This window comes from Protopterus annectens, chromosome 1.part0 (genome assembly GCF_019279795.1).
Source record: "Protopterus annectens isolate FY-2018-M chromosome 1.part0, PAN1.0, whole genome shotgun sequence".
NCBI classification, from domain to species: domain Eukaryota; kingdom Metazoa; phylum Chordata; order Ceratodontiformes; family Protopteridae; genus Protopterus; species Protopterus annectens.
In genome coordinates this window covers 781,224,895-781,251,086 of record NC_056725.1, presented here as the reverse complement: position 1 = coordinate 781,251,086, position 26,192 = coordinate 781,224,895, and the positions used below count along the sequence as shown (strand labels likewise).

At 37.6% G+C, this 26,192-nt stretch overlaps 1 protein-coding gene across 2 annotated transcripts in view; it reads left to right on the top strand.

Moving 5' to 3' along the window:
- Positions 1 to 26,192, top strand: part of LOC122794531 (cilia- and flagella-associated protein 251-like) — a 325,579-nt gene that overhangs the window by 276,667 nt on the left and 22,720 nt on the right. The gene's annotated exons all lie outside the window — the stretch shown is intronic.

Genomic DNA, 26,192 nt, shown 5'->3' with positions numbered 1-26,192 from the left:
TGTAGTTATTGTACACAGGACTGAAATGTACAACTACTGCAGAACATCAGACAATTATATCCATTTTTTGTAGCATCCAAGATAATTTTATCATGAAAAGAAAAGAAATATATTTCTGCATGACTTCATCTTTAATTCAGACTTTTTCTAATAACATATATATTTTTCATGAAAATAAATGTATTTTTCCATGTATTTATTTATTTACTTTATTTATTATTTTATATGTTATCCTAAGTCAGATTAATATGCTTTTTAATATTGTCCATTATATGTAAATATTAATAGCAAAATATCTCATAGTAAAACAAAGACCTGTTGCAGTGTTATAAAACTGCAATCATTACAGAAGGAAAACAGTTCAATCATAAGAGAGGGGAAGACTGATATTCATATGATGATGACAGAGGAGAGATGGCTCATATGGACTTAGTGCAAGTCACTTTTATCATCACACCATAAAAATATAGTTTTACTGTTCTAATCTTGGCTGACCTCTTTTAGCTCTCAACAAAAGAAAAGCCAGCACTCCAATCCTCCAGTGTAGCATTCTGGCAAAAAGATTTATTATTCCATAAAGGCTAAATAAAGAAGTAACCCAGTGGGGTCATACCGGTTTCGGCAAAAGCCTTCTTCAGTAACCACACCACAGAAAATAGTCTGAAAAACTGTCAACACACATACATTTATACTCAATGTTGCATCGCCCTCTAGTGGATAAAAATATATTACATAACTAAATAACAAAAATGAATATATGACAAAATGACTATATATCACAAAATATATGTATGTACAAGAATCCAATAAAGGATGTATAAATGATGCAAAATTGGTCATTCAACCCAGGTGAAAATAGATCTCCCAATTTAACAATCCACATTTTTTTCTTTATTAGTTAGTAACTCATGTGACTGCGGTGGTGGTGCTGCGGTAGGGTTGTCACCTCCCAGTAAGACGTTGTCCTGTTCGATTCTCTGCTAAAGCGTCTTCTGTGTGGAGATATGCGTGAATGGGCATACCTTCGTTGAAGGTTGTGCGTCAGAGCTGGCAACTCGGCACGTAAAAATCTACTGCCAATCATTAGCGGACTGGAGTTCCGCTGTGGTGATCCCTAACTGGGAAAAGCTGAAAGACACAACAACAACAACAAGTTAGTAACTCATGTAATCCATGAACCTCATTACTCCTAAACCTGATATGGTCAATGACCATGAAGCTAAAAATCCCTGTGGGATGTTTACGTGTATGTTTATATAAAAAACTCAAAACTGTTTTATTTCTGATATCACTTAAATGTTCACCAACCCTTAATTTAAAGGGACAGGAAATCTGTCCTACATAAAATGCCTGACAGCTACATTGGGCTAAATAAATAACCCAACTGGTACTGCAGTTGGCAAAAAAAGAAACATTATAAACATGTGGAGAGTTGTGAGAAGTGAAACTGTCTGACTTAAACACCCTCGGACAGTATAAGCAATGCCCACATGGATGACAACCCACCAAACGTTGCCCAGTTACTGTTGTTTGAGCAGGGGGATTAGAAGGATAATTGTGCACCCTTTTGTAATGACTAAATAGTGATCCCAATTACCTCCCCTTACGAAAAGAATACGAATACCGATCCTTGATGTAATTATTAAATGTGTTATCTGATTGTAATAAATACCAATGTCTTTGAATGATATTCATGAAGCTCCTGATGTTTCTGCCATATTTAGTGACCAATATAAGCTTCTGAGATTGGTCTGTAGACTTAGAATGACATGATAGCAACTGTGTTCTATCTTGTTGATTTGCAAACTGACTGGCCCTAGTGATGTCACCTGCTTGATATCCCCTGCTCTTGAATCTGGCTGTTAACTCTTGTCGATGGTAGGCATACGTGGAGGAATCAGAGCAAATTCTCCTGATATGAAGAAATTGCGATTTGGGGATATTCCTGATGACATGTTGTGGGTGGAAGCTTGTGGCATGAAGTAGGGTGTTGAACTGAGGAAACTTTCTAAATACCTCATGCTCCAAAGTGTCTGACTCAGTTCTCTTAATTGACACATCCAGGAAAGTGATTTCCGATCTATTATAAGTTAACTTAAATTCTACACCCCATTTGTTGGAATTGAAATATTCCAAAAACTCAAACAAAAATGCCTCATCCACTTTCCACACCAACCAACAGTCATCAAGATATCTCCTCCAAATATCTAATTCATTCATCAAGATATTATGATTGATATCATAAATCAATTGTTCCTCCACATAAGCCATGAACAAGTCCGCATATATAGGGGCAAAAGAGGCCCCCATAGCTGTGCCTTGGATCTGCCAGAAGCATTTGTCTTTAAAATAAAAGAAACTCCGACAAGGGCTCAGTCAAGGATCCTCTGTCAGAGACAATTAGTCGACCAGGCTGTCTATTGGGGTCTTTATGGATTTTAGGCAAAAAATAAATATATTGTTGTCTAGGGTGATTGACCTTGAGATGATAACAGGTATCATGAGTAATGATACCCTCCTCTTCTGCTAGATTCAAAAATGTATCAATGTCATGTTTAAACTTACTGGTTGGGTCAATAGACATTGCCATATAATGAAGTTTATTAGATAGTTGTCGCTCTGCCACTGCTTCATAATCCACCCAGTTCTGAATCACCACTGCCCGACCCTTGTCCGTCAGCAAAATAACAATATCATGATTATTTATAAGATGTTCAACACATGACCTTTCTTGTTGATTAAGATTATCCTTAATAATATTATGCTTACTTAAATTCAAATGTAAATCTTTAAGAACCTCATTTTGAAAATAATATCATACAAAGACATTGGTATTTATTACAGTCAGATAACATATTGAATAATTACATCAAGGATCGGTGTTCTTATTCTTTTCATGAGGGACAGTCATTGGGATCGCTATTAAGTCATTACAAAAGGGTGCACAATTATCCTTCTAATCCCTCTGCTCAAACAACAGTAACTGGGCAACTTTTGGTGGGTTGTCATCCATGTGGGCATTGCTTAAACATCCCACAGAGATCTTTAGCTTCGTGGTCATTGACCGTATCAGGTTTAGGAGTAATGAGATTCATGCATTACATAAGTTACTAACTAATAAAGAAAAAATGTGGATTGTTAAATTGAGAGCTCTATTTTCACCTGGGTTGAATGACCAATTTTGAATTACTTTTAAATGGATCATCATTTATACATTCTTTATTGGATTCTTGTACCTACAGATATTTTGTGATATATAGTCATTTTGTCATATATTAATTTTTATTTAGTTATGTAATATATTTTTATCCACTAGAGGGCACTGCTACATTGAGTATAAATGTATGTGTGTTGACAGTTTTTCATACTATTTTCTGTGGTGTGGTTACTGAAGAAGGCTTTTGCCAAAACCGATATGACCCCACTTGATTACGTCTTTATCTAGCCTTTATGGAATAATAAATCTTTTTGCCAGAAGGCTACACTGGAGGACTGGAGTGCTGGCCTTTCTTTTGTTGTCTCGTTGATGTGGTACAGCCATGCACCAGCCACTCGTGTAGTTATTAGTGTGTTGCTGGCTCTTTTAGCTCTCCCCTTACCTCACTGACTTCTTTACCTTTTCCCGCCCCCACAGTAATTCTATCATCAACCACGTTTTCTGCCCCAGGTGCCTTTTTCTCTCTCATTATCCCTGTGCTGTGGTTACTCTTCCTAGTATCGCAGTGAACTACCCCTTTCTGGTACCACTGCAATATCTACTGCCCCTTTCATATGCTAATCATACCTCCCTTTTACCTCTGTTCTCTTTCATTTATTTAAAAGCCTTACTTTACCCCTGCTATGTAATTTCATCCTTATTTTATGGTCATTAATATTTTGACACTTTTTACTGTTTATTGTAAAATGTAACCAGTAATTACTGTTTTTTTTCATGCTTATTCAATGTTAAACTGTTTTTGAATGTAATGTGTTACTAAATATTGTGTTATTTCTAATGTTATGTATCAGAGCTTTTCTCCTTGGGCCTCCACCCAACATGGTTACTTCTGGTCCAGTTGGACTTTCCTGGTCACCAAATGTCAATAAATAAATAATTAAGTGAATAGTGTTGCAACATACAAATGTCACGCCACCTTCCATCCTACCCTTTTTCCCATTGTCCCAGCAAAAATGGACAGAATTTTATTGTAAATGTTTTCCAGAGAGGATGAAAGATAACTATTTTTGTTTAGTGCTAGTGACAGACAAACAGTTCATATTTCTGTTCATTAAGCTTGAATATCAAATATCCACTCATGTAAGGCAGCTTATGATATCCTGTCTGTAATCCAGGGACGTGGATTTCAGGACAAACAAAATAAGACTTTGACTGGCTTACAAGCAAATCTGAGCCACATCTGACCATAGATGTCATGATACCAACGATACTAGAACACAACAAAAGGGGGAAACCCAAGGTTTTTGGTGATGATAATGTAGGTTTTCACAACAAATTATTGGAAATGGAGTCTAGATTTATTTTAAATTATCATACTCTTTTTCCAAATGGGATGAATTTGGAAGTGTAAAATCAAAGTTTAATACTATAACATATAAAGTAAACAGCTATGTTCAGACATATTAGATGTGAGATGGTTAGGAGTGTATCAAATATAATTATCATATATTTTTATACAATTTTTGTATTATAAATTAAGTATAAAGGTTAATGTCATGGAAGATAAATTAATATTTAACATATTTGATACATCATACATATTTTACAAATAGGAAGTTTGAAATTTCGAAGGTGAAGTTAGAAACTTCATATGAGTAAAAGTATTGTTAGAAAAAGCAGGGTTTGTTTAAAGCATTTGATTTAAAATGTTTAATTGTTTCATTGAATCAATTATTTATGCTAATGTTTTGAAGATGTGTTATAAAAGGGTTGCTGTTTGAATTACAAATGTATTCCATGAGAAGGCGAAGGCCGAGGTACCAGAATTAAAGAAAACTTTTGCACATTTGGACTGCTAATGTTCTAGTATCGTTGGTATTTTTTCATATTTTGGAGTGTGTTTTGGACATAGATGTCATGATACTCACATGATCATGACAGAGAAAAGAGGTTCATATGCACTGAGTGCAAGATTTGACTGCAAGAACACTCATCCATCTGTGAAGACTAAAAACGGATTTTCTAAAAATTGCAACAGTCACCTTACTCCTCTGACAGGAGGGGTAGATAAGCTGTCTTCAGTCTGCTGTGGGTTAGATTTGCTTGGATCCCAATCAAAGTCTTGTTCATTAAGCTTGGGAATGACTGACTGTTCCAATGATTTCTGCAGTAAAAAAAGACCTTATAACACCTGTATACTGATTGCATCCTCAATATTGCTTGAAATTCTAGGTGGAAGATTCCTAGGAGACACAGTTTTCTTGTAAGTGAAATGTCCATGCCTAATGCAAGTTCTGTAGCTGTAAACGATTTCTCTCATCTGTTGGACTTCATTGTATGAACACAGCACCTCCTAGCTCTGCTCCTAATAAACCAGATTTAGAGCAACAGATTCTAGTTTTACTATTTTAGAAGCAAAGTATATGTTATATTAGTTTTAATCTCATAGATTATAAAAAGGTATGAGAGTTATCCTGAAGGATGACTGCTCTTTGGCCAAGATATTATTAGTGGCATTTATGTAAACATTTGACAAATAACCACATCTGTCTACTTTCTGAACATATGCTTGGTGATCAACTGCTTTGGAGTGACTTTTTCACTTACAGCTAAGGCCGATATCACTGTTTTCCACATTATATATATGATATTCAACCATTTGTCTTTTGATATAGCACACAGAATGGCTTGTGATGGAAGAAGACTCCTTTCTGTAAAACTGGACTGGATTTCACTACAATTAGACCTAGTAATTTGCTGTCACTGCTCACATCATGTATATTTTATCTATTTAATTTTGGGAGTAAGTGAGACCTTTCAGGAATGAAACTGAGTTTTAATTGAAAATCTTTTTATTTTTAATTTGTTCACTAGGGTAGAGCACTGATCCATATGGATCAATTTCAGACTCATCAAGGGGCAAATACAAGTCATACAAACAGCAGAAGGATATAACCAAATAAGCCTGCAGTGGTCACACAGACGGCTAAAACCATGATGACTGTCTAGGCAATCCCAGCTTGAATGGCAGTTTGGACACTTGAGGGTACAGACAGGGAGGATAGGCATGCTAATCCTGGTGGGATGAGGGAGGAGAGCATACTTGGCACACATATGCACAACTTAATTTCCCTCGCAATGACTGGGGAATGAAATGTTTGGTGCTGCCTGACAGTGTATGGGGTATAGGGAATTCTGCTGATGTCAGCCATTTGAAGAAATTAGGGGCAGTCCAGTGCTGATGCCCAGGTCACAAGGTACCCTCATAGTGTTTCTGTCTGAGAGCAGGAGTAGGGCATCCATCTAAGACCCTCTCTTGGCGGTAGTATGCTACTGCTGAAGGGTGCTTCACTCTCCTCTCCATCCCCAAACATTGTTAGAGCAAGTGCAAGGGAGGATGGGGGGGGGGTGTTCAGACCCAGCAATTAAAGAATGGCACTGGAAGCAGCTGGTGATCAACTGTGATGGAGCAAAAGTAGTTAAATAAAGGATATGAAGAAATTTGTGATGAAAGGTTATAATAGTAGAAAAATACAATCTGCATTGATAAAACAGAGCATCACATATTTATCAAGAGTGTATCAGGAAAGTAAAGTGTATAAAAACATATAACTGACATAAAGGTTATAATCAATAAAATCAATACACTACATACAAATAACAAATGGATGTAAATGGGAGATAAGGAAAGAGCAAGGTGATTTAGAAAAAAGAAAGTAAATTGGCAAAGTGAGCGATCCATTGCAGAGATCTTGCGCATTTCATTAATTAGCAGTATGCAGTATGCTTTGGTGTAAAGCAGAGGGGATTAGAAAGATGAGACTGAAGTTTGACTGAAGTTTTAGTTAAGGAATACTTTAAGGCTGTAGGAGCTGACAAAAATCCGAAACAACTTAATGTAGATGAAAGTCCAACGACTGCAGGAACGACTCAAAGATAATCCCATGAAATCTTTATTGGTCTATAAGTAGAACGAAGGTTAGCGCTTTCACATTGATAGGCTTCCTCAGACAGGCCTCTGAGTCTACCACTGATTTAATATTTCATAAGTCTCAACTCAGCACCTAATTACATAATATCAGCTGGATCTCTGCATATTCCAAGATGAGGAATGTCATTTAACTTGAAGAATGTCACATATTCCAACAAGCAACTCTTCTAAAGTGAGACTAGATAGAGACGTCATGCTCATTCTACCCTTCTGTATGTTATATTATATCAAATGGCATTTTCATTTCAATGTGACATTTCCTAGTTCTAAATGTAGCTACCTTTCAGATTCTGCAATCACAAAAGCTTTGATAGCTACTTCTATGCATTCTGGATTAGTATCCAAAGTGTTATTAACAGGACATATTTTTAACACCACAATAAAAAAGCAATTCTCCAAGATCATGTCAATGTGTACAGTGACAAAAGAAGAAAGTTCAAGAAAGTGAGAGCTCTAGACAGATAAGAACCTGAGAATAGAGGTGTTTTAATTAACAACTGCATTGTATTAAGATGCTTTAAATGTGTAATAGTTAATTCTGCCATGGATATTTATCTAAGAGACAGAAAGAAGAACGAACTCACACAGCTCTTTAAATACATCCCCATTAGTATAATAAATGCCATTTAGCCCTAGGACTGTCTAACTCATAGATAAGGTCTATGTTTCAGTCTTTTGCCAGATTTGCAACTCAAAATGCTTCTCAGAGTTTGCTAGCTTCCTTTTAAAGGAGTGACATGAGAACTTATTGCCATGACCCAAACATAGGACTGCAATATCTCCAGTAATAGATCACATAACTGAAACAAATCCTTCTTTGACCACAGTTACATGAATAGAAAACAAGTAAAAAAGCCAGAAGCTCAATGTCCAAATAAGTTAAATAGCAGCAAAATAATATGGCAAAGCTTTCAAGTTAAAAAAACTCTTTGCCAGTGATTTGTACTAACAGCAGCTTCTCTCAATTTTTATATAAAACACCAGTCAATCACATGATTCACAGGAACAATAAATAATTAGATTTTAATTTAAATATATAGCTCCATACAGTTTTAAATACAAATGTAATAAATAAATACAAATATAAATATATAAATACAAAAACACACTTCAAGAATTGCTAACTTTCTAAGCATGAAGTACCACAAAAACGGAGCAGGTGCTAAGCTTTCGTTCTTTTAATGGTGTAAAGAACTTCTTCAGAATGTACAATTACGTCAGAACAACAAATATATATACACACATATGTCACTGAAAAAGGTGTGCCAATAATGTGATGATCCAATAAAGAGTAATGCTTAGATTGTAATATAGAACTGAGTGGTTGGAGTCAAAATAACATTTATAAACAAAGCCGTAACCATGGAGGCTAATATATTGACAGGCAGACAAAGCACTTATACATTATAGGTATCAGTTATACTAGGTTGACAGAAGCTGGTATAGTGTCTTAAAATCACATGGAGTACACTTTTGTGATGACAGTATCTAATGCTTGTTACTGTGAATAAAAATATATACATATGTGATTAGCGCCTCCATCTGAGAGCGCATTTGACATTCAGCATTTCGTTCAGTCCTGGGGGGGCCTCAGCATTCAGTCTAAGCTGCTAGCGAAGTTCTTTGACTTCGAGTAAAGTATTAGCATCTCCCATGAACATATCTACAAAATCCAGTACCAGGAATTTAAAATGTGAGAAGTTATGGCACTCTAGGCTATGTTTCATTAATGCATTCTTCATGTCTTTATTTCGTAGAGCTGCACAGTGTTCTTTAATACGTGACGAGAACTTGCGTGTCGTTTTTCCTATATAGAATCCAGGGCATGACATGCAGACAGCAGCATAAACTACGTTCGTGGTTTTGCAATTAAAGTGTCTAGAAAAATGTACTTTGAAGTTATTATGCACAAATCTATAGGTATTCCCAGCTAGAATGAAGTTACAAGCAACACACGTGCCACAAGGAAAAGTGCCAACAGTACTAATACCAGTATTAACATCATTGTTATCTGTAGGGTTAAAAGGAGGGTCCCTGTTCTCAAAAGAACAGCGTAATGATCTTGTTTTTTTGTATGCAAATAATGGATAAGGGCCAAGTGCTGTAGATGTTTCTTGGCTGTTTGTAACAATATCCCAGTTATCTGATAGAATTCTTTTGATTCCATTAGAATAATTATCTGGACTTTGAAAGTATGCACCCATTATTTATGAAGAAAAATTTAGCAAGGGGACAGTTTATACGTATTTCAAGAATTACTAGTGATGATAGTGAATTTATTGCTGAATGTAATGTACTTAAAAACATGTTGTTGTCTAGGAATTACCCTGCACCACTGCTAGACTCTGTCATTACGGATGTTACGACCTCCAGACATTCAAAATTCCCTCCCATTATTTTGAATGGGTTCATTTCTAAAAATACATCTACTGACACTAATACAACTACACATGGTCATGCAGTCCCGTCTTTCTCCACCAACCCTTCACTACTCCAGAACACTCATGAATCTCTCTCATCTGAAACACTACACCATCTGCAGGTTAACGAAGTATCAAGAATTGGTTCATTTTTTAAGTTCTCTTCCACTCAGCATACTACCACTGACCACGCCCCTTCACTCACAGTTAAGAATACCATTGGTCCACAATCCAATGGAGGCTAGTACAAGTTCACAACTTACCAAATAAAAAGCACCAGTGGAGGAAATAAAGCCCAGTCTTTTCTTTTAAGTCCAGTTTAATATCGAAAAAAACGACAAGCCACTGCAGCACAACAAAAAAACAACAAAATACGAACTTCAAGGCACATTAACGCTATGTCTCCACACTTGCATTTTCGTTTGATATACTTCCTCAGATGTGAATGGATACTTATTACAAATACACCTCACTTTATATATATGCACTAATTAAACAATTTAATTTGTTCTACTTTAATTAATAGCCATTAATAACCTCAGTTCATATCAGTTACAACATTTGAAAGTACATAACAATTCATCCATTTTTCTCTAAAAAACACTTACATTTTAAAAAACATTAATAAATTAAATTAAACATACTCATCTCCACATTTTATTGTTTAATCCCTCAATATTATTAAGTATTAAATGTCAAATACATAAATAAAAAACTACTTTTAAACTCCATTAAAAGATGCATTTAAAATATGCATTTAAAATGTATTGTGTTATAGCACCATCTAGAGGTAAAAAGAAATATTTTATTCTATAAGATGCTTAATGAAGCTTTCAGCTGTTTGGAACTGATATATTTTACTTTTTTTAAAAAACATTTCTTTTCCAAATATTACAAATTATATAAATTACCAGGAAAAGCTTGTTACATTGCAAACATTACCATCAAGTAAGTGGAAAGCTTTACAATTTTCACTCATAATTTGGCTGCCCTCATCTTAAGCACTGGGGGCAAAAACACTGTATTATTCAAACCAGGTGGGTTGTAGGACTCTAAATAGAGTTGCCATAACAACTCTTTATATTCTATAGTGTCCTCCCAAGGTCCACCTCTAACATCTTTATTTACATCCTCTAACACAAAAAAGGAAAACTAGATTAAATACCAGACAACACTGAAAAGTATTGAGAAAAGTATGTGTAATGTATATGAGAGAAAATGTAGGAAATTGGATAGGGATATTTTGGAATACAAAGAAAAAACAAACTATCCAAAACCCAGGGATTTTTTTCCCCAAAATTACAACATTGCTTATAATCAGGACAATATGAATGAGGAGATAAATTTTGATGAAAGGATGGACAATGGGGAAATTAGTGATGGTCAGGGGTTTCCAGAATTAAGAAGGTCCGAAAGAATTAGGAACAATTACCAGAAGAATTTTCAAAAAAACTATCAGGGGGGGGGGGCAGAAACAACAGTACCAGTACAGGAACAGGGCCTACAAACAATGGTAATGTATGGTATGAGGGGTGAGGGGTGTGAACCCTTGGGGAAACGGATAATAAATGAAGGAGTGGTATGGAAACAAAATGACTATAGTATTTATAATTATAGTGGTCTGGAAATTACTGAGGTTTTCTTTCAATTATTTACTAAGGGTTTGAAATTTGTCCCAAATAGAAAGGCCGACCTTAGTAAAGTGTTGATAGATTTAAAATTGTTTTTAAGAAAGAAAAACCTAGATCTTATGTTTCAAGGACAAAGTGAGAGTAGCACTAGTATGAGTGCCTTAAAGAAAAGAAGTATTTTTAATCCACCTTTAAACCAGCAATTAAAAAACTTTGAAGTAATGATGGAGAAAAAAATCAGGAAGGAATTATCCAAAAATTGGGTGGGACTCAACCTAAGGATGAAAAAGATTTATTACAGCAATTATCCCGAGACCCCTCAATAAGAATACTCAAACCGGACAAAGGAGGGGGAACCATTATTATGGATCAAGTATACTACGAAGCTAAAATGTTAGAGGTGTTAGAAAATGAAGAGCGTTACATGAGATCCTCTTTAAATGAAATAAATATCGGCAACAAAAAAGTGTTTGTTGCATTGAATGATCTATTACTAGAAGGGTCAATAGATGTGAACACATACAGATATTTGTATGTGGAAAAACCCAAAGTTCCGAATATATTTGGTGTACCGAAGGTTCATAAGAATGTTATCAACCCACCTATGAGACCAATAGTGTCATCAGAAGATTCTATGACAGCACCCATAGCTAAATGGTTAGATAATAAATTAAAAGAAGTATTGAATGAGGGCGTAGGTATAGTAAAGGACTCTTGGGATTTGTTGCGGAACCTAAAGAAGGAACTCTTTGATGAAAATATAACCTTTATTACATTGGACATAGTTGATCTTTTTTCGTCCATCCCCTACAAGGAAGGTTTAGAGTGGTTTGAGGAGGCCTTGATTAATTATGGAAAATTTTCCCATAATGATTTTTGTTTGGTTCTGACTTTAATGGATTTGGTCCTGAACAGCAACTACTTGCATTATGAAGGAGAGTTTTTTAAGCAGATCAAGGGAGTGGCTATGGGTGCCCGTTGTGCACCCGTATATGCAAATATCACATTGGCAGCCTGGGAACATAAATATATTTTAAATTCTCAATACAAGGTTTGTTGGAAGCTTTATAAGCGATTCCTAGATGATATCTGTCTTTTATAGGTTGGTTCTGACGCAGAATTTATATCTTTCATTGATTATATATCTAAAACCACAAACTTTCTCTCCTTTACCAATTCAAAGAGCAAAGAAAGTTTAAAATACTTGGACATTTTTGTGGGAAAAGGAGAGAGGGACTTTTATTCCAAGGTGTTTAGAAAGGAAAGTTATTCTAATTCATTTCTAGCATATGATAGTGCCCATGCTCACCACCACAAGAAGGGTATAATAAAGGGACAATATGTCAGGGGTAGCAGAATGACCTCTAGAGAGATGGATTTTGAAGAGGAATGTGGAAGATTACGCAAAATGTTTTTAGATAGAGGCTACCCTGATAGTTTAATTAAGGAAATTGAGGATGAGGTTGTGAAAGGAAGGTTGGATAAATACCAGCCTATTTTAGGAAAAGATGAATGGCAGAAGGTTAAGAACAAAAACGACCAATTTGAGGGGTATAACAACTTTGTATTGGATTATAGTGGTGAGGCAAGTATAATTAGAAACTTGTTAGAAAGTGAATGGCAAAAATTTGGTGAAATTTCGGACCTGAATTGTTTGTTTAAACACCCTTTAAAATGTACTTACAGGAAAGGTAAAAACCATAAGAATTTTTTTGAGGTCAAAATAAAGGGGGATAGAACGAGGAAGGGGAGAGTTGGCACATTTAAATGTGGAAGTTGCTCTCAATACTCCTTTATATGTGCCAAGGACACAGTGTACATCAGTAGTAGGGACATATTGATTCAAAGCAGTCACTATGCAAACTGTCAAACCAGTGGTATAGTCTATTTGAGTTTGTGTAAAAAATGTGAAGCATTTTATGTCGGTAAATCGGAAAGGAGGTTAAAAAACAGAATATATGAGCATAACTACGACATGAAAACTAATTGTATCAATAATGCTCTTTTCAGACACAAAATGAAATGTGTGGAGGCAGTTTTCTCCTTTTTTGTGTTAGAGGTTGTAAATAAAGATGTTAGAGGTGGACCTTGGGAGGACACTATAGAATATAAAGAGTTGTTATGGCAACTCTATTTAGAGTCCTACAACCCACCTGGTTTGAATAATACAGTGTCTTTGGCCCCAGTGCTTAAGATGAGGGCAGCCAAATTATGAGTGAAAATTCTAAAGTTTTCCACTTACTTGATGGTAATGTTTGCAATGTAACAAGCTTTTCCTGGTAATTTATGTAATTTTTAATATTTGGAAAAGAAAGGTTTTTTTAAAAAAGTAAAATATATCAGTTCCAAACAGCTGAAAGCTTCATTAAGCATCTTATAGAATAAAATATTTATTTTTACCTCTAGATGGTGCTATAACACAATACATTTAAATGCATATTTTAAATGCATTTTTTAATGGAGTTTAAAAGTAGTTTTTTATTTATGTATTTGACATTTAATACTTAATAATATTGAGGAATTAAACAATAAAATGTGGAGATGAGTATATTTAATTTAATTTATTAATGTTTTTAAAAATGTAAGTGTTTTTTAGAGAAAAATGGATGAATTGTTATGTACTTTTAAATGTTGTAACTGATATGAACTGAGGTTATTAATGGCTATTAATTAAAGTAGAACAAATTAAATTGTTTAATTAGTGCATATATATAAAGTGAGGTGTATTTGTAATAAGTATCCATTCACATCTGAGGAAGTGTATCAAACGAAAACGCAAGTGTGGAGACATAGCGTTAATGTGCCTTGAAGTTCGTATTTTGTTAGTTTTTTGTTGTGCTGCAGTGGCTTGTCGTTTCTTTCGATATTAAACTGGACTTAAAAGAAAAGACCGGGCTTTATTTCCTCCACTGGTGCTTTTTATTTGGTAAGTTGTGAACTTGTACTAGCCTCCATTGGATTGTGGACCAATGGTATTCTTAACTGTGAGTGAAGGGGCTTGGTCAGTGGTAGTATGCTGAGTGGAAGAGGACTTAAAAAATGAACCAGTTCTTGATACTTCATTAACCTGCAGATGGTGTAGTGTTTCAGATGAAAGAGATTCATGAGTATTCTGGAGTAGTGAAGGGTTGGTGGAGAAAGACGGGACTGCATGACCATGTGTAGCTGTATTAGTGTCAGTAGATGTATTTTTAGAAATGAACTCATTCAAAATAATGGGAGGGAATTTTGAATGTCTGGAGGTAGTAACATCCGTAATGACAGAGTCTAACAGTGGTGCAGGGTAATTCCTAGACAACAACATGTTTTTAAGCACATTACATTCAGCAATAAATTCACTATCATCACTAGTAATTCTGGAAATACATATAAACTGGCCCCTTGCTAATATTTTCTTCATAAATAATGGGTGCATACTTTCAAAGTCCAGATAATTATTCTAATGAAATCAAAAGAATTCTATCAGATAACTGGGATATTGTTACAAACAGCCAAGAAACATCCACAGCACTTGGCCCTTATCCATTATTTGCATACAAAAAAACAAGATCATTACGGTGTTCTTTTGAGAACAGGGACCCTCCTTTTAACCCCACAGATAACATTGATGTTAATACTGGTATTAGTACTGTTGGCACCTTTCCTTGTGGCACGTGTGTTGCTTGTAACTTCATTCTAGCTGGGAATACCTATAGATTTGTGCATAATAACTTCAAAGTACATTTTTCTAGACACTTTAATTGTAAAACCACAAACGTAGTTTATGCTGCTGTCTGCATGTCATGCCCTGGATTCTATATAGGAAAAACAACACGCAAGTTCTCGTCACATATTAAAGAACACTGTGCAGCTCTATGAAATAAAGTCATGAAGAATGCATTAATGAAACATAACCTAGAGTGCCATAACTTCTCACATTTTAAATTCCTGGTACTGGATTTTGTAGATATGTTCATGGGAGATACTAATATTTTACTCGAAGTCAACGAACTTCGCTGGCATCTTAGACTGAACGCTGAGGCCCCATGAGGACTGAACGAAATGTTGAATGTCAAATGCGCTCTCAGATGGAGGCACTAATCACATATGTATATATTTTTATTCACAGTAACACACATTAGATAATGTTATCACAAAAGTGTACTCCATGTGATTTTAAGACACTATACCAGCTTCTGTCAACCTAGTATAACTGATACCTATAATGTATAAGTGCTCTGTCTGCCCGTCAATATATTAGCCTCCATGGTTACGGCTTTGTTTATAAATGTTATTTTGATTCCAACGACTCAGTTCTATATTACAATCTAAGCATTACTCTTTATTGGATCATCACATTATTGGCACACCTTTTTCAGTGACATATGTGTGTATATATATTTGTTGTTCTGACGTAATTGTACATTCTGAAGAAGTTCTTTACACCATTAAAAGAACGAAAGCTTAGCACCTGCTCTGTTTTTGTGGTACTTCATGCTTAGAAAGTTAGCAATTCTTGAAGTGTGTTTTTGTATTTATCGATTATCTTCAACAAATTCGGAGAGTTTAAGATAATTAATAAATATATAGATACCATCCCAGAATTTAAATGCATCTAAAATACAGAACAAATAAAACAAAAATAATGACAGATCATAAGAAATCATAGAAATTCATGCTTAGCATTTCAAACTGGCTTAATACTATTTGTACTATTCAAGCCTGGTGGCTTATCTGCTCCGACATGTTAAGAAATGAAACTGTACCACAACAATCCTGACTCGCCTTAGCAAAATAATGAAAGAGTTTCTCCTTCCATTAAAAAATGATCTTCTCTAATACTATATGTGCTATGAACTATTCAAATATTGGCCTGCAAATTTCTAAGCAATTTCCTGATGTGAAAGTTTTCCTTTTTGTCATTTAGGCCATTAATTTAGACAGATAACAGTCATATGAAAGTAATTCTTATAGCTGATAATGTAAAAGTCTGGGCAGTTACACTGGTGTATTTGGGTGATGGCAAGTATATCTAAATATCCCTCATCCCAAACTATCTATAAATGGAGATAGCGTGTCATGGAATCCGCTGAAACAGTTGACAAGCACTGAATTATGACAGAAAGAAAGGAGAATAAACATCAGAATTGAAAATGGATCCAAATGTAATTTTGAGAACTGTGAGTGCAGTCCTTGGAAATATGAAAATGCAAGTGCAATTAGGAGAAATACAAGTCAATAATTGCTGTGTTTTCCCTTTTAGCCGAGGTTCAGTGATCTTGGAGTTAGTTTAAATAAGTAGTAGGAGAGTGGAGGGTCTCCTGCTAAAAACTCTTTTAATGTACAACAGTGACTTTTGCAATTAGTTGTTTTTTGTCAGAAATCACACTTAGTTTTTCATAGTTTTTGACACAAACCATATCAAATATCTGTAGACCATTGACTGGGACGTGTGAAATTAACCTAACACTGAAATATTGCCAAATGTGCCAGGAGGGAACCACTGTAGTGACTTATCTGATTAAATGTGAAAAAAACTCAGGCTTTAGCACATATCTACTATGCTAGCTGCATGCCGCCTCTCACAGAAGATAATAAGACAATAATTTAAGTGGCACATAATTGCAGGTTGTTAATGACCAGTAATGCTAAACTGTCTGCAAATACAAGCTCAAGCTTTTTTTGTTGAAGTGGACAGGGATCATTCCACATAAATAAGTTGAAGTAATGTTACCAGGTTATGAGAATAGCCATAATACAGGCTGGGTATAACATTCAATAGTATAAAACAAGACAACAAAAATAGAATTATGTTTATAGAGACAGCAAAGAGAAGCATATGTTACAAAAATCTAGAAAGTTTTTGAATTTCATGTGGGTTATAAACAGGCAAACTATATTTATGCATGATGAAGAGGGAAAGGGGAACAGGTAAGAGGGATGAAGGGGGAGTGACACATCCTATGAGAACAGCAGGAAGGAGGATGAAGGGGGAGTGACACATCCTATGAGAACAGCAGGAAGGAGGATGAAGGGGGAGTGACACATCCTATGAGAACAGCAGGAAGGAGGATGAAGGGGGAGTGACACATCCTATGAGAACAGCAGGAAGGAGGATGAAGGGGGAGTGACACATCCTATGAGAACAGCAGGAAGGAGGATGAAGGGGGAGTGACACATCCTATGAGAACAGCAGGAAGGAGGATGAAGGGGGAGTGACACATCCTATGAGAACAGCAGGAAGGAGGATGAAGGGGGAGTGACACATCCTATGAGAACAGCAGGTAGGAGGATGAAGGGGGGGTGACACATCCTATGAGAACAGCAGGAAGGAGGATGAAGGGGGAGTGACACATCCTATGAGAACAGCAGGAAGGAGGATGAAGGGGGAGTGACACATCCTATGAGAACAGCAGGAAGGAGGATGAAGGGGGAGTGACACATCCTATGAGAACAGCAGGAAGGAGGATGAAGGGGGAGTGACACATCCCATGAGAACAGCAGGAAGGAGGATGAAGGGGGAGTGACACATCCTATGAGAACAGCAGGAAGGAGGATGAAGGGGGAGTGACACATCCTATGAGAACAGCAGGAAGGAGGATGAAGGGGGAGTGACACATCCTATGAGAACAGCAGGAAGGAGGATGAAGGAGGAGTGACACATCCCATGAGAACAGCAGGAAGGAGGATGAAGGGGGAGTGACACATCCTATGAGAACAGCAGGAAGGAGGATGAAGGGGGAGTGACATCCTATGAGAACAGCAGGAAGGAGGATGAAGGGGGAGTGGCACATCCCATGAGAACAGCAGGAAGGAGGATGAAGGGGGAGTGACACATCCTATGAGAACAGCAGGAAGGAGGATGAAGGGGGAGTGACACATCCTATGGGAACAGTGGGAAGGGGGATGAAGGGGGAGTGACATCCTATGAGAACAGCAGGAAGGGGGATGAAGGGGGATTGACATCCTATGAGAACAGTGGGAAGGGGGATGAAGGGGGAGTGACACATCCTATGAGAACAGCAGTAAGGAGGATGAAGGAGGAGTGACACATCCTATGAGAACAGCAGGAAGGAGGATGAAGGGGGAGTGACACATCCTATGAGAACAGTGGGAAGGGGGATGAAGGGGGAGTGACATCCTATGAAAACAGCAGGAAGGAGGATGAAGGAGGAGTGACACATCCTATGAGAACAGTGAGAAGGGGATGAAGGGGGAGTGACATCCTATGAGAACAGCAGGAAGGGAGATGAAGTGGGATTGACATCCTATGAAAATAGTAGGAAGGGGGATGAAGGGGGAGTGACATCCTATGAGAACAGTGGGAAGGGGAATGAAGGATGAAGAGGGAGTGACATAGCTCTCAACCTTCCATCTCCAAAATGAGGAACACTTGCCTTCATAATGTGGAACAAATGGGCAAAATGTGGAACATATACTAATGGCTTACTAACAACTTCAGCTAGGAAGGTCATAGGATGGTTAAAATATGCTGCTTTTACATATAAAGAAGATCCTTTAATGAATTAGTATGATTAATTTCTGCTTACCATGGATTTCACTTAAAAAAATTCCTAACACTGAATGTGTGACAGACTCTTTCAATGTGGAACTTTGAGGAACTTTGAGGAATATGAACTTTTTTAGACCTCAAATGAGGTACATTCCTTGTAATGAGGTACACTTGAGAGGTATGGGGAGTGACATCCTATGAGAACAGTGGGAAGGGGGATGAAGGGGGAATGACATCCTATGAGAACAGCAGGAAGGGGGATGAAGGGGGAGTGACACATCCTATAAGAACAGTGGGAAGAGCGATGAAGGGGGAGTGACACAGGTTTACTATTACAATCCAGAAGTTACCTTGTCCGAATTGCGTTAGATCAAATGTATGGTTTCAAAGTGTCGTAAAATTAAAAGTAAACTTACTGAAGCTGTAATCCCAATATCTGAACGGCAAGTGCAGTTCAACAGCCACGTTTGTAAAACACAAATACCAAATATTCTTTTTAACGTGGTTTGAAATTGGGACGTAAAATCATTTTGATAGTCGACATTATATTTTGATGACATGATTAAACAAACAAGGTCATTTCTGAATTGTGATAGTAAACCAGCGACACATCCTATGAGAACAGACTAAGAAAATGAGCCCATGACATCCATGTAAATAAAATAATATATTGTAATCCAGTCAGAATTTATTCGCAACTAGACTTGTGACACAACAAAGCAACAAAACCAGCATGCAAAAGTTATCAGAAAGATATGACAAAGCTACAACAGAATAAAATAAAGCCAGCATGGAGAGAGGTGGTGGTATGAAGGCAAGGCAGATCATTCTTAAAGAAATACACAATGTCAAATGATGAAAAAAGGGAAGGATTAAGAATGAACATAAGTAGCAATGGTAGTTAATCCTTCTTAAGTTCACAGGTCAGTTTTAAGCTGCTGATCCATATGACCCTTAATAGCCTAGCCTAAATATCCCAAACTGTAGGTAGCTATTATCATGACTACTTTAAACCTCATTCCAACCCCAAAAACTAAAACTAAAGATATCCCACACAGTAGTTGTTGGTCCATAGATCTAAACAAACAATTACCCTCTTATACACTGAATACATCATACTTTCCCTATATGGATTTATCTGAATGAAATTGTTGTATGTCTTCTGAAGTAAGCATCACAGAAGCTAACATCACTGATGATAAAGGTAATACTGACACCATACATTGGACACTATTCATCATTCCCAGGTAAATACACACAAATAGGCACTATTGTTTAGGCAAAAATAAAGAAATATGGTGTAGTAGAAGTTCAAAACTTAATATACAAATCAAATAATTTGTGAAGAATTACAGTGGGATAGAAGTCCAGATGTGCCACACACATTGGATATGCAAGTCTTTCCTCCCCAAACAAGGGAACTGCTGTCACCAAGTAATAAACATATGGTGAAGATAATATCAATATAATACAAAACTGTACAAAAAAAATTAAAAAGTATCTAAGGGATTCATGAAAAGGCCTAGAGCAAACCATAGAGCTTGAGCTAAAAAATTCCCACTCCTATAATGTGCTATTTTGTGAGTTAGAGACTTGTTATCTAGAATTAGTACATACCTCATCATGGGGCGAATTTGCATCAACTAGTCAAACAGTAGTATCCTTGGTGTCTAGTGATTCCCAAATCCCCAACAATCTCTGTAGTGCTGGAAATGCCATTATGGCACATAAGTAGTATCCTTAATGACTAGTGGGGCTCCCAACCTCCAATCCCTTTACTGATTTATATGCCAGTAAGAAACAAGTCTTGGGATATTATCCCTGGTGGATATTGGTCCCCCATCCGTGTAGTACAGTACTTCTTGTTGGGTGCTGGTTCCCCCATCTCCATTGTACAGTATAGTACAGTACTTCTTGTTGGGTGCTGGTTCCCCCATCTCCATACAGTATAGTACAGTACTCCTTGTTGGGTGCTGGTTCCCCCATCTCCATTGTACAGTATAGTACAGTACTCCTTGTTGGGTGCTGGTTCCCCCATCTCCATTGTACAGTATAGTACAGTACTCCTTGTTGGGTGCTGGTTCCCCCATCTCCATTGTACAGTATAGTACAGTACTCCTTGTTGGGTGCTGGTTCCCCCATCTCCATTGTACAGTATAGTACAGTACTCCTTGTTGGGTGCTGGTTCCCCCATCTCCATTGTACAGTATAGTACAGTACTCCTTGTTGGGTGCTGGTTCCCCCATCTCCATTGTACAGTATATTACAGTACTCCTTGGTGGTTATTGGACCCCCCCCATCTCTCTTGTACAGTATAGTAGAGTAGAGTACTCCTTGGTGGTTATTGGATCCATCATCTCCCTTGTGCAGTATAGTACAGTATTCCATGGTGACTAGTGGTCCTTCTAGTCAATGTTGTAGATTATGCTCATTGGTCTAGGGTTATGTGTAGGTATAACAGACATCCCAAACCGCACTCACACACATGTATGCATCAAACATATACAAGCACACATGCACACACAGCACCTACCCACCTGATCGCAATCATACACTCATCCATTCATCCATTCTCTCTCACACACACACACGCACATACACACACACACACACACACACACACACACACACACACACACACACACACACACACACACACACACACACACACACACACACACACACACACACACACACACACACACACACACACACACACACACACACACACACACACACACACACACACACACACCTCCCACCCTACTTTACCACTAAAATACCCAATACTTGCCAGTTTCACAATGGCTGAATATAGCCATTTGGCCATGTTTAATACCACAGAATGTTTGGGGTGGCCATAGTAATCTACATGGCCAGGCAAAAATCTATGAATTACTAGATGCCTTCCAGGTGACACTTGTAGGGGGAAAGGGAGGGAGGGAGAGAGATAGAGAGAGGGAGAGACCACACATGGGTAATTAGTATATGCCTCTCCACTGGATAGCCTCATTTGCATGTAGCACTGGCTCAAGGACAGTCCAACATGGTACTGCATGCTGTTAGGGCTATCTCTAAATTCAAATAGGTTAGTGTGAGGTGTTCTCCTCATAAACACATCGAGGTAACCTTTTTAAATTCCCCCTCAAATCTTAATAAAGCCTTATACCAGCAAAAGACTGCTTCATCCATACTACTGCCCATCCTTCTGTCCATCCATCCATGCATCCATCCGACCATCAATTCATTTTCTGTCAGTTCACCCAGTTTATATCTGAAGGAAGATAAAGCCTGTTCCTTCCAGCAAAGGGCACAAGATAGGAATAAGTGTCATATGGGACTTCAGTCCATCACAGGGAAAACATTGTCAAACTCTAATAATCACATGCACATCTACACCAATGAGCAGCACCAGTTCACCATGTCTTTGGAAAATGGAAGGACACAAGAGACCCATAAATATCCCTCACTGATATCTGTAAAAAAGTATACTCCACACAGAAGGTAAGGTGGCAGCTAAACATAGTGGGGAACCAGGTACGGCACAATACTTACCTCTGCAGCACTGAGCTAACCACGACTGACTATGGTTTAAGTGAAAAATATGACATGATTTCTTTACTGTAAATGATACGTGTTTACCAAAGATCATATTGGCACTTGAAATTAGTTCATGGTCTTTTTTCCATTTACAACATTAAGCTGCATACTATTATGGGGTACATATACGCTGCTGTTTCTTTCAAATAAGGAAGAATGTATAGTTGTTAACACTTTGTTTTCAGCACTCGTTCTCTGTCTATTGCCTTTATCATAACACAATAAGTCAAAAAAGGAAATGTGAAGCTCATCGGTAATAGTAACTGTTAGGGACTCTGTTAATTAGTTTGGTGCTGGTGCTAATTTAGTATGCAGAAGTGGGGCATGACACCACCAGAGACCACTGAAGTTGCAACAGCAATGGTAATCTCTTGTCATTGGTCAATAGGTTCACGCATGTAAATATGAAAGGAGAAATGCACTTCTGGCTTTTGAACCTCTGACATGGATGGACTGGGTCCTCTAGCATACCTTATTTTCCTGTTTTCTTGGCTACCCTTATAACAAACATCTTATGCCCTCATAGATTAGAATTATACTATTATGTATGCACCAGCATGGCATTATCATAGTCCAGCCAGCATGGTTAGGTGTCTACATCTGTTTCTTACACTGCATCACATGCACTTGTAATGTTATTCTTACTCATTTAGTTGGGACGGTATGATGTACAGGCCTGTACATCCAGCCCTAGTCAACATGTCTTTCTGGTATCTGAAGTACTACATTGCAACATTACAGTCTCTTGAATATCTTTGTTATAGAAATAAAGAACCTTCTTGTGACAGAATAAAAGCAAAACAAAATAACTGCTATGACTGTACAAATTAAAACATCTAACATTTCTTTCATGCTCCAAAGGGTAACTAATCCTCCAGCATGTTTCATAAACATAAAACCCCAACCCAGTGGTACGCACAAGAAGTTATCACTGATACTCAAATATATAAATCTGACCCCTTGCTTAAGATGGACACTCATCCCTTTTCCTTACACTTTCATTACTCTAAGATGCTGGGTGAGATAAGGGAGAAATCACTCCTGAGGGCACCCATAGCAGTGTGGAAAGAAAGGCATATCCCAGATGACTGGAGAATAAGCATACTTGTGCCAGTGTACAAGAACAAAGGGGACATCCATAACTGTGGGCAGTACAGAGGCATCAAACTCCTATTACACTGCATGAAAATTTTGGAGAGGGTGAGTCATAAACGGATACGCAGAGTAGTAGAGTGTAAGATGGGAGATGAGCAATTCAGATTCAGATCAGGATGCAGCACAACTACCCAATGTTTGCAGTGAGACAGATGTTTGAGAAGAAGCTAGAGATGAGGAGAGAGTCCAACTGGGCATTCCTAACCTTGGAGAAAGCATATGACAATGTCCCAAGAAAGCTGATCTGGGCAGTACTGCGATGGTTTGAAGTCCCAGAAACATTGGTAGAATAAGTGCAGGCTATGTACAAGGACCCAGTGACTCAAGTACAAACAATGTTCGGCCTCACAGAGGGGTTCCCAGTGGGAGTGGGTGTTCACCAGGCTTCAGCTCTGGGCCCACTGCTGTTCATTAGTAAACAGGTCAGAGTGAGCAGATCAACAAATCTGCTGTATGCAGACGATGTGGCAGTACAAGCAGACTCTGAGCTAGAACTTCAGCAAAGGATAGGAGAATGGAATGCAAAACTGAAGGCACATGGGATGAAACTAAGCACAGATAAGACAGTGGTAATGGCAGCAAGTTGGGGAAATCAGAAGAAGCTGAGAATAGAGATAGAAGGGAAGATAGTGGAACAGGTAAACAGCTCCAAGTATCTGGGAGGGGTGGGGGAGGAGAAGGGAAGTCTAAATGAAGAGATCAAAGCTAGAATCAAAGGGGCTGCAGACAACTAGCATAGAGTGTCTAGTGTAGTCTATGACAGAAGAATGGCAAAGAATCTGAAAAGTAAGGTGTACAAGACAGTGGTGTGGCCAAGTTTCAGACATCTTATTCATTTCAGTTTCTGTCTGGACCAAAAGCATACTTGTAATGTAATATCATGCTACCAAAACCTTCTAGTGATTCTTTTTCCATAACACCTTGGAATGTTCTGAACTTTACATTGTCCTGCTAAAATGCTTCGTTTACCTTCCTTCCTTCCTTCACTTATCCCTTTCGTCACGGGGTCTCCGTAATTTGTTACTCATTAACTTTCCTCAGTCCATGTCCCCATATTTCATTATTTCCTCCTGACAGTTCCTGACTTTCTCAGCCATTCTTCTTTTATATCGTGGTCTTTCTTGCCAGTAATTAAATAAAATATATTTGTTAACCAGGTAATCCTACTGGACACACAGTCTGTTTTCAGGGTCATGATGAGGTCAATGTTTGCTCAGATTCACTCAGTGTGCGAATGACGAGTGGGAATCAGGCTCAGGACTAATTCATGACCCAGGTCTAGCAGTATACACCCTTAAGGTTCTCTGTCAGATTGCCTTTCTTCATCTCCCACCCTTGCTTTTCCTTCCCACCTCAAGCTCGAGTCCTCTTCTTGTTTCAATCTTCCATAATAAATTGGTTAAAATTAAAAGTAATTTGTACCTATGTAAATGGAAAAGATCCCAGCCACCCCCACACACCCACGTCATCTCAATCTTCATTTCCAGTGGTCCTGCTGCCATTTATCACTCTCCATTTTTATCTTCTCCAGCTCCACATTAGATGCAAAAACTGTTGCATTCCTAATTACATGCGGTACCAAACAGGTTATCCCTGGTTTGACAGAATTACTACATCAAATCCAGAATTTTTTCTTACTTTGAAATGTGTCTTCTAGTGTCTCAGTCTTGTAAAGTCCTAGACAGTTTGAACCAACTTTATTCTGAATTTCCCAGTATGTTTTATATTCACATGCTGCTCCCAGTCGTACTAGTACATTTTCCTTTTATAACATTGTAATTATACAGCCTTACAAAACTGGAGTGGTGGTGCTACGGTAGCGCTGTTGCCTCACAGTAAGACGTTGTCCTGTTCAATTCTCAGCTAGAGCATCTTCTGTCTGGAGACATGCGTGAATGGGCGTACCTTCGTTGGAGGTTGTGCGTCAGGGCTGGCAACTCGGCACGTAAAAATCTACTGCCAATCATGAGCAGACCGGAGTTCCGCTGTGGCGACCCCTAACCGGAAAAAGCCAAAAGACACAACAACAACAAAACTGGTCAAATATCTGATGCATTACTTACAGTGCTTTTGGTACATTTTCTGATATCAATTTGCAGTCATCTGCTGAAAGTTTAAAATATGCTCCATATCATTACCCTTTTATTGCTAAAGTACTCGCCATATTATCCATACTAATTCCTCAGCAGCCAAAACTGTTACTAAGTCTTCTATAACTAAAATAAATAAATAACAATATGGAAAGAGACCAGCCTTGCCTCTTAGCTTCCTAATTTTCATATACTCTTACCTACCCTCTTTTCGCTAACATGGCTAGCTCTGGCTTGCCAGGCTTTGCAGTAATTAGAGTAAAAACATCTTCTTTATCTCTTTTCCACTTCATCTTCCATAAAATGTCCAGTCAACTGAATCAAATCAACTTAATGGATCAAAAAGGGATAGCCCTCCCAATTGGATACCTTTCTTTTTCTGCAGTCATTAAAAAAAAAAAAAACAATTAGTGTCCACCTACTGTTTATCACCTTCTTCCTCATCACAAAGTCCACCTTGCTAGCCATGTGAGTCTTAGAAGAATTCTGTCTGGTCTGGTTGTTAATGACTTCACTAATGTCTTAACAGCCACAGGGAAAACCATCACCGTGAACTGGTTCACAGTCCCACTTATACTACTTAATTAAAGTTTTGTTCCAAAATCCATACTTAGGATTGTCCTATCCACTTAAAAAACTCATTATTATACACATCT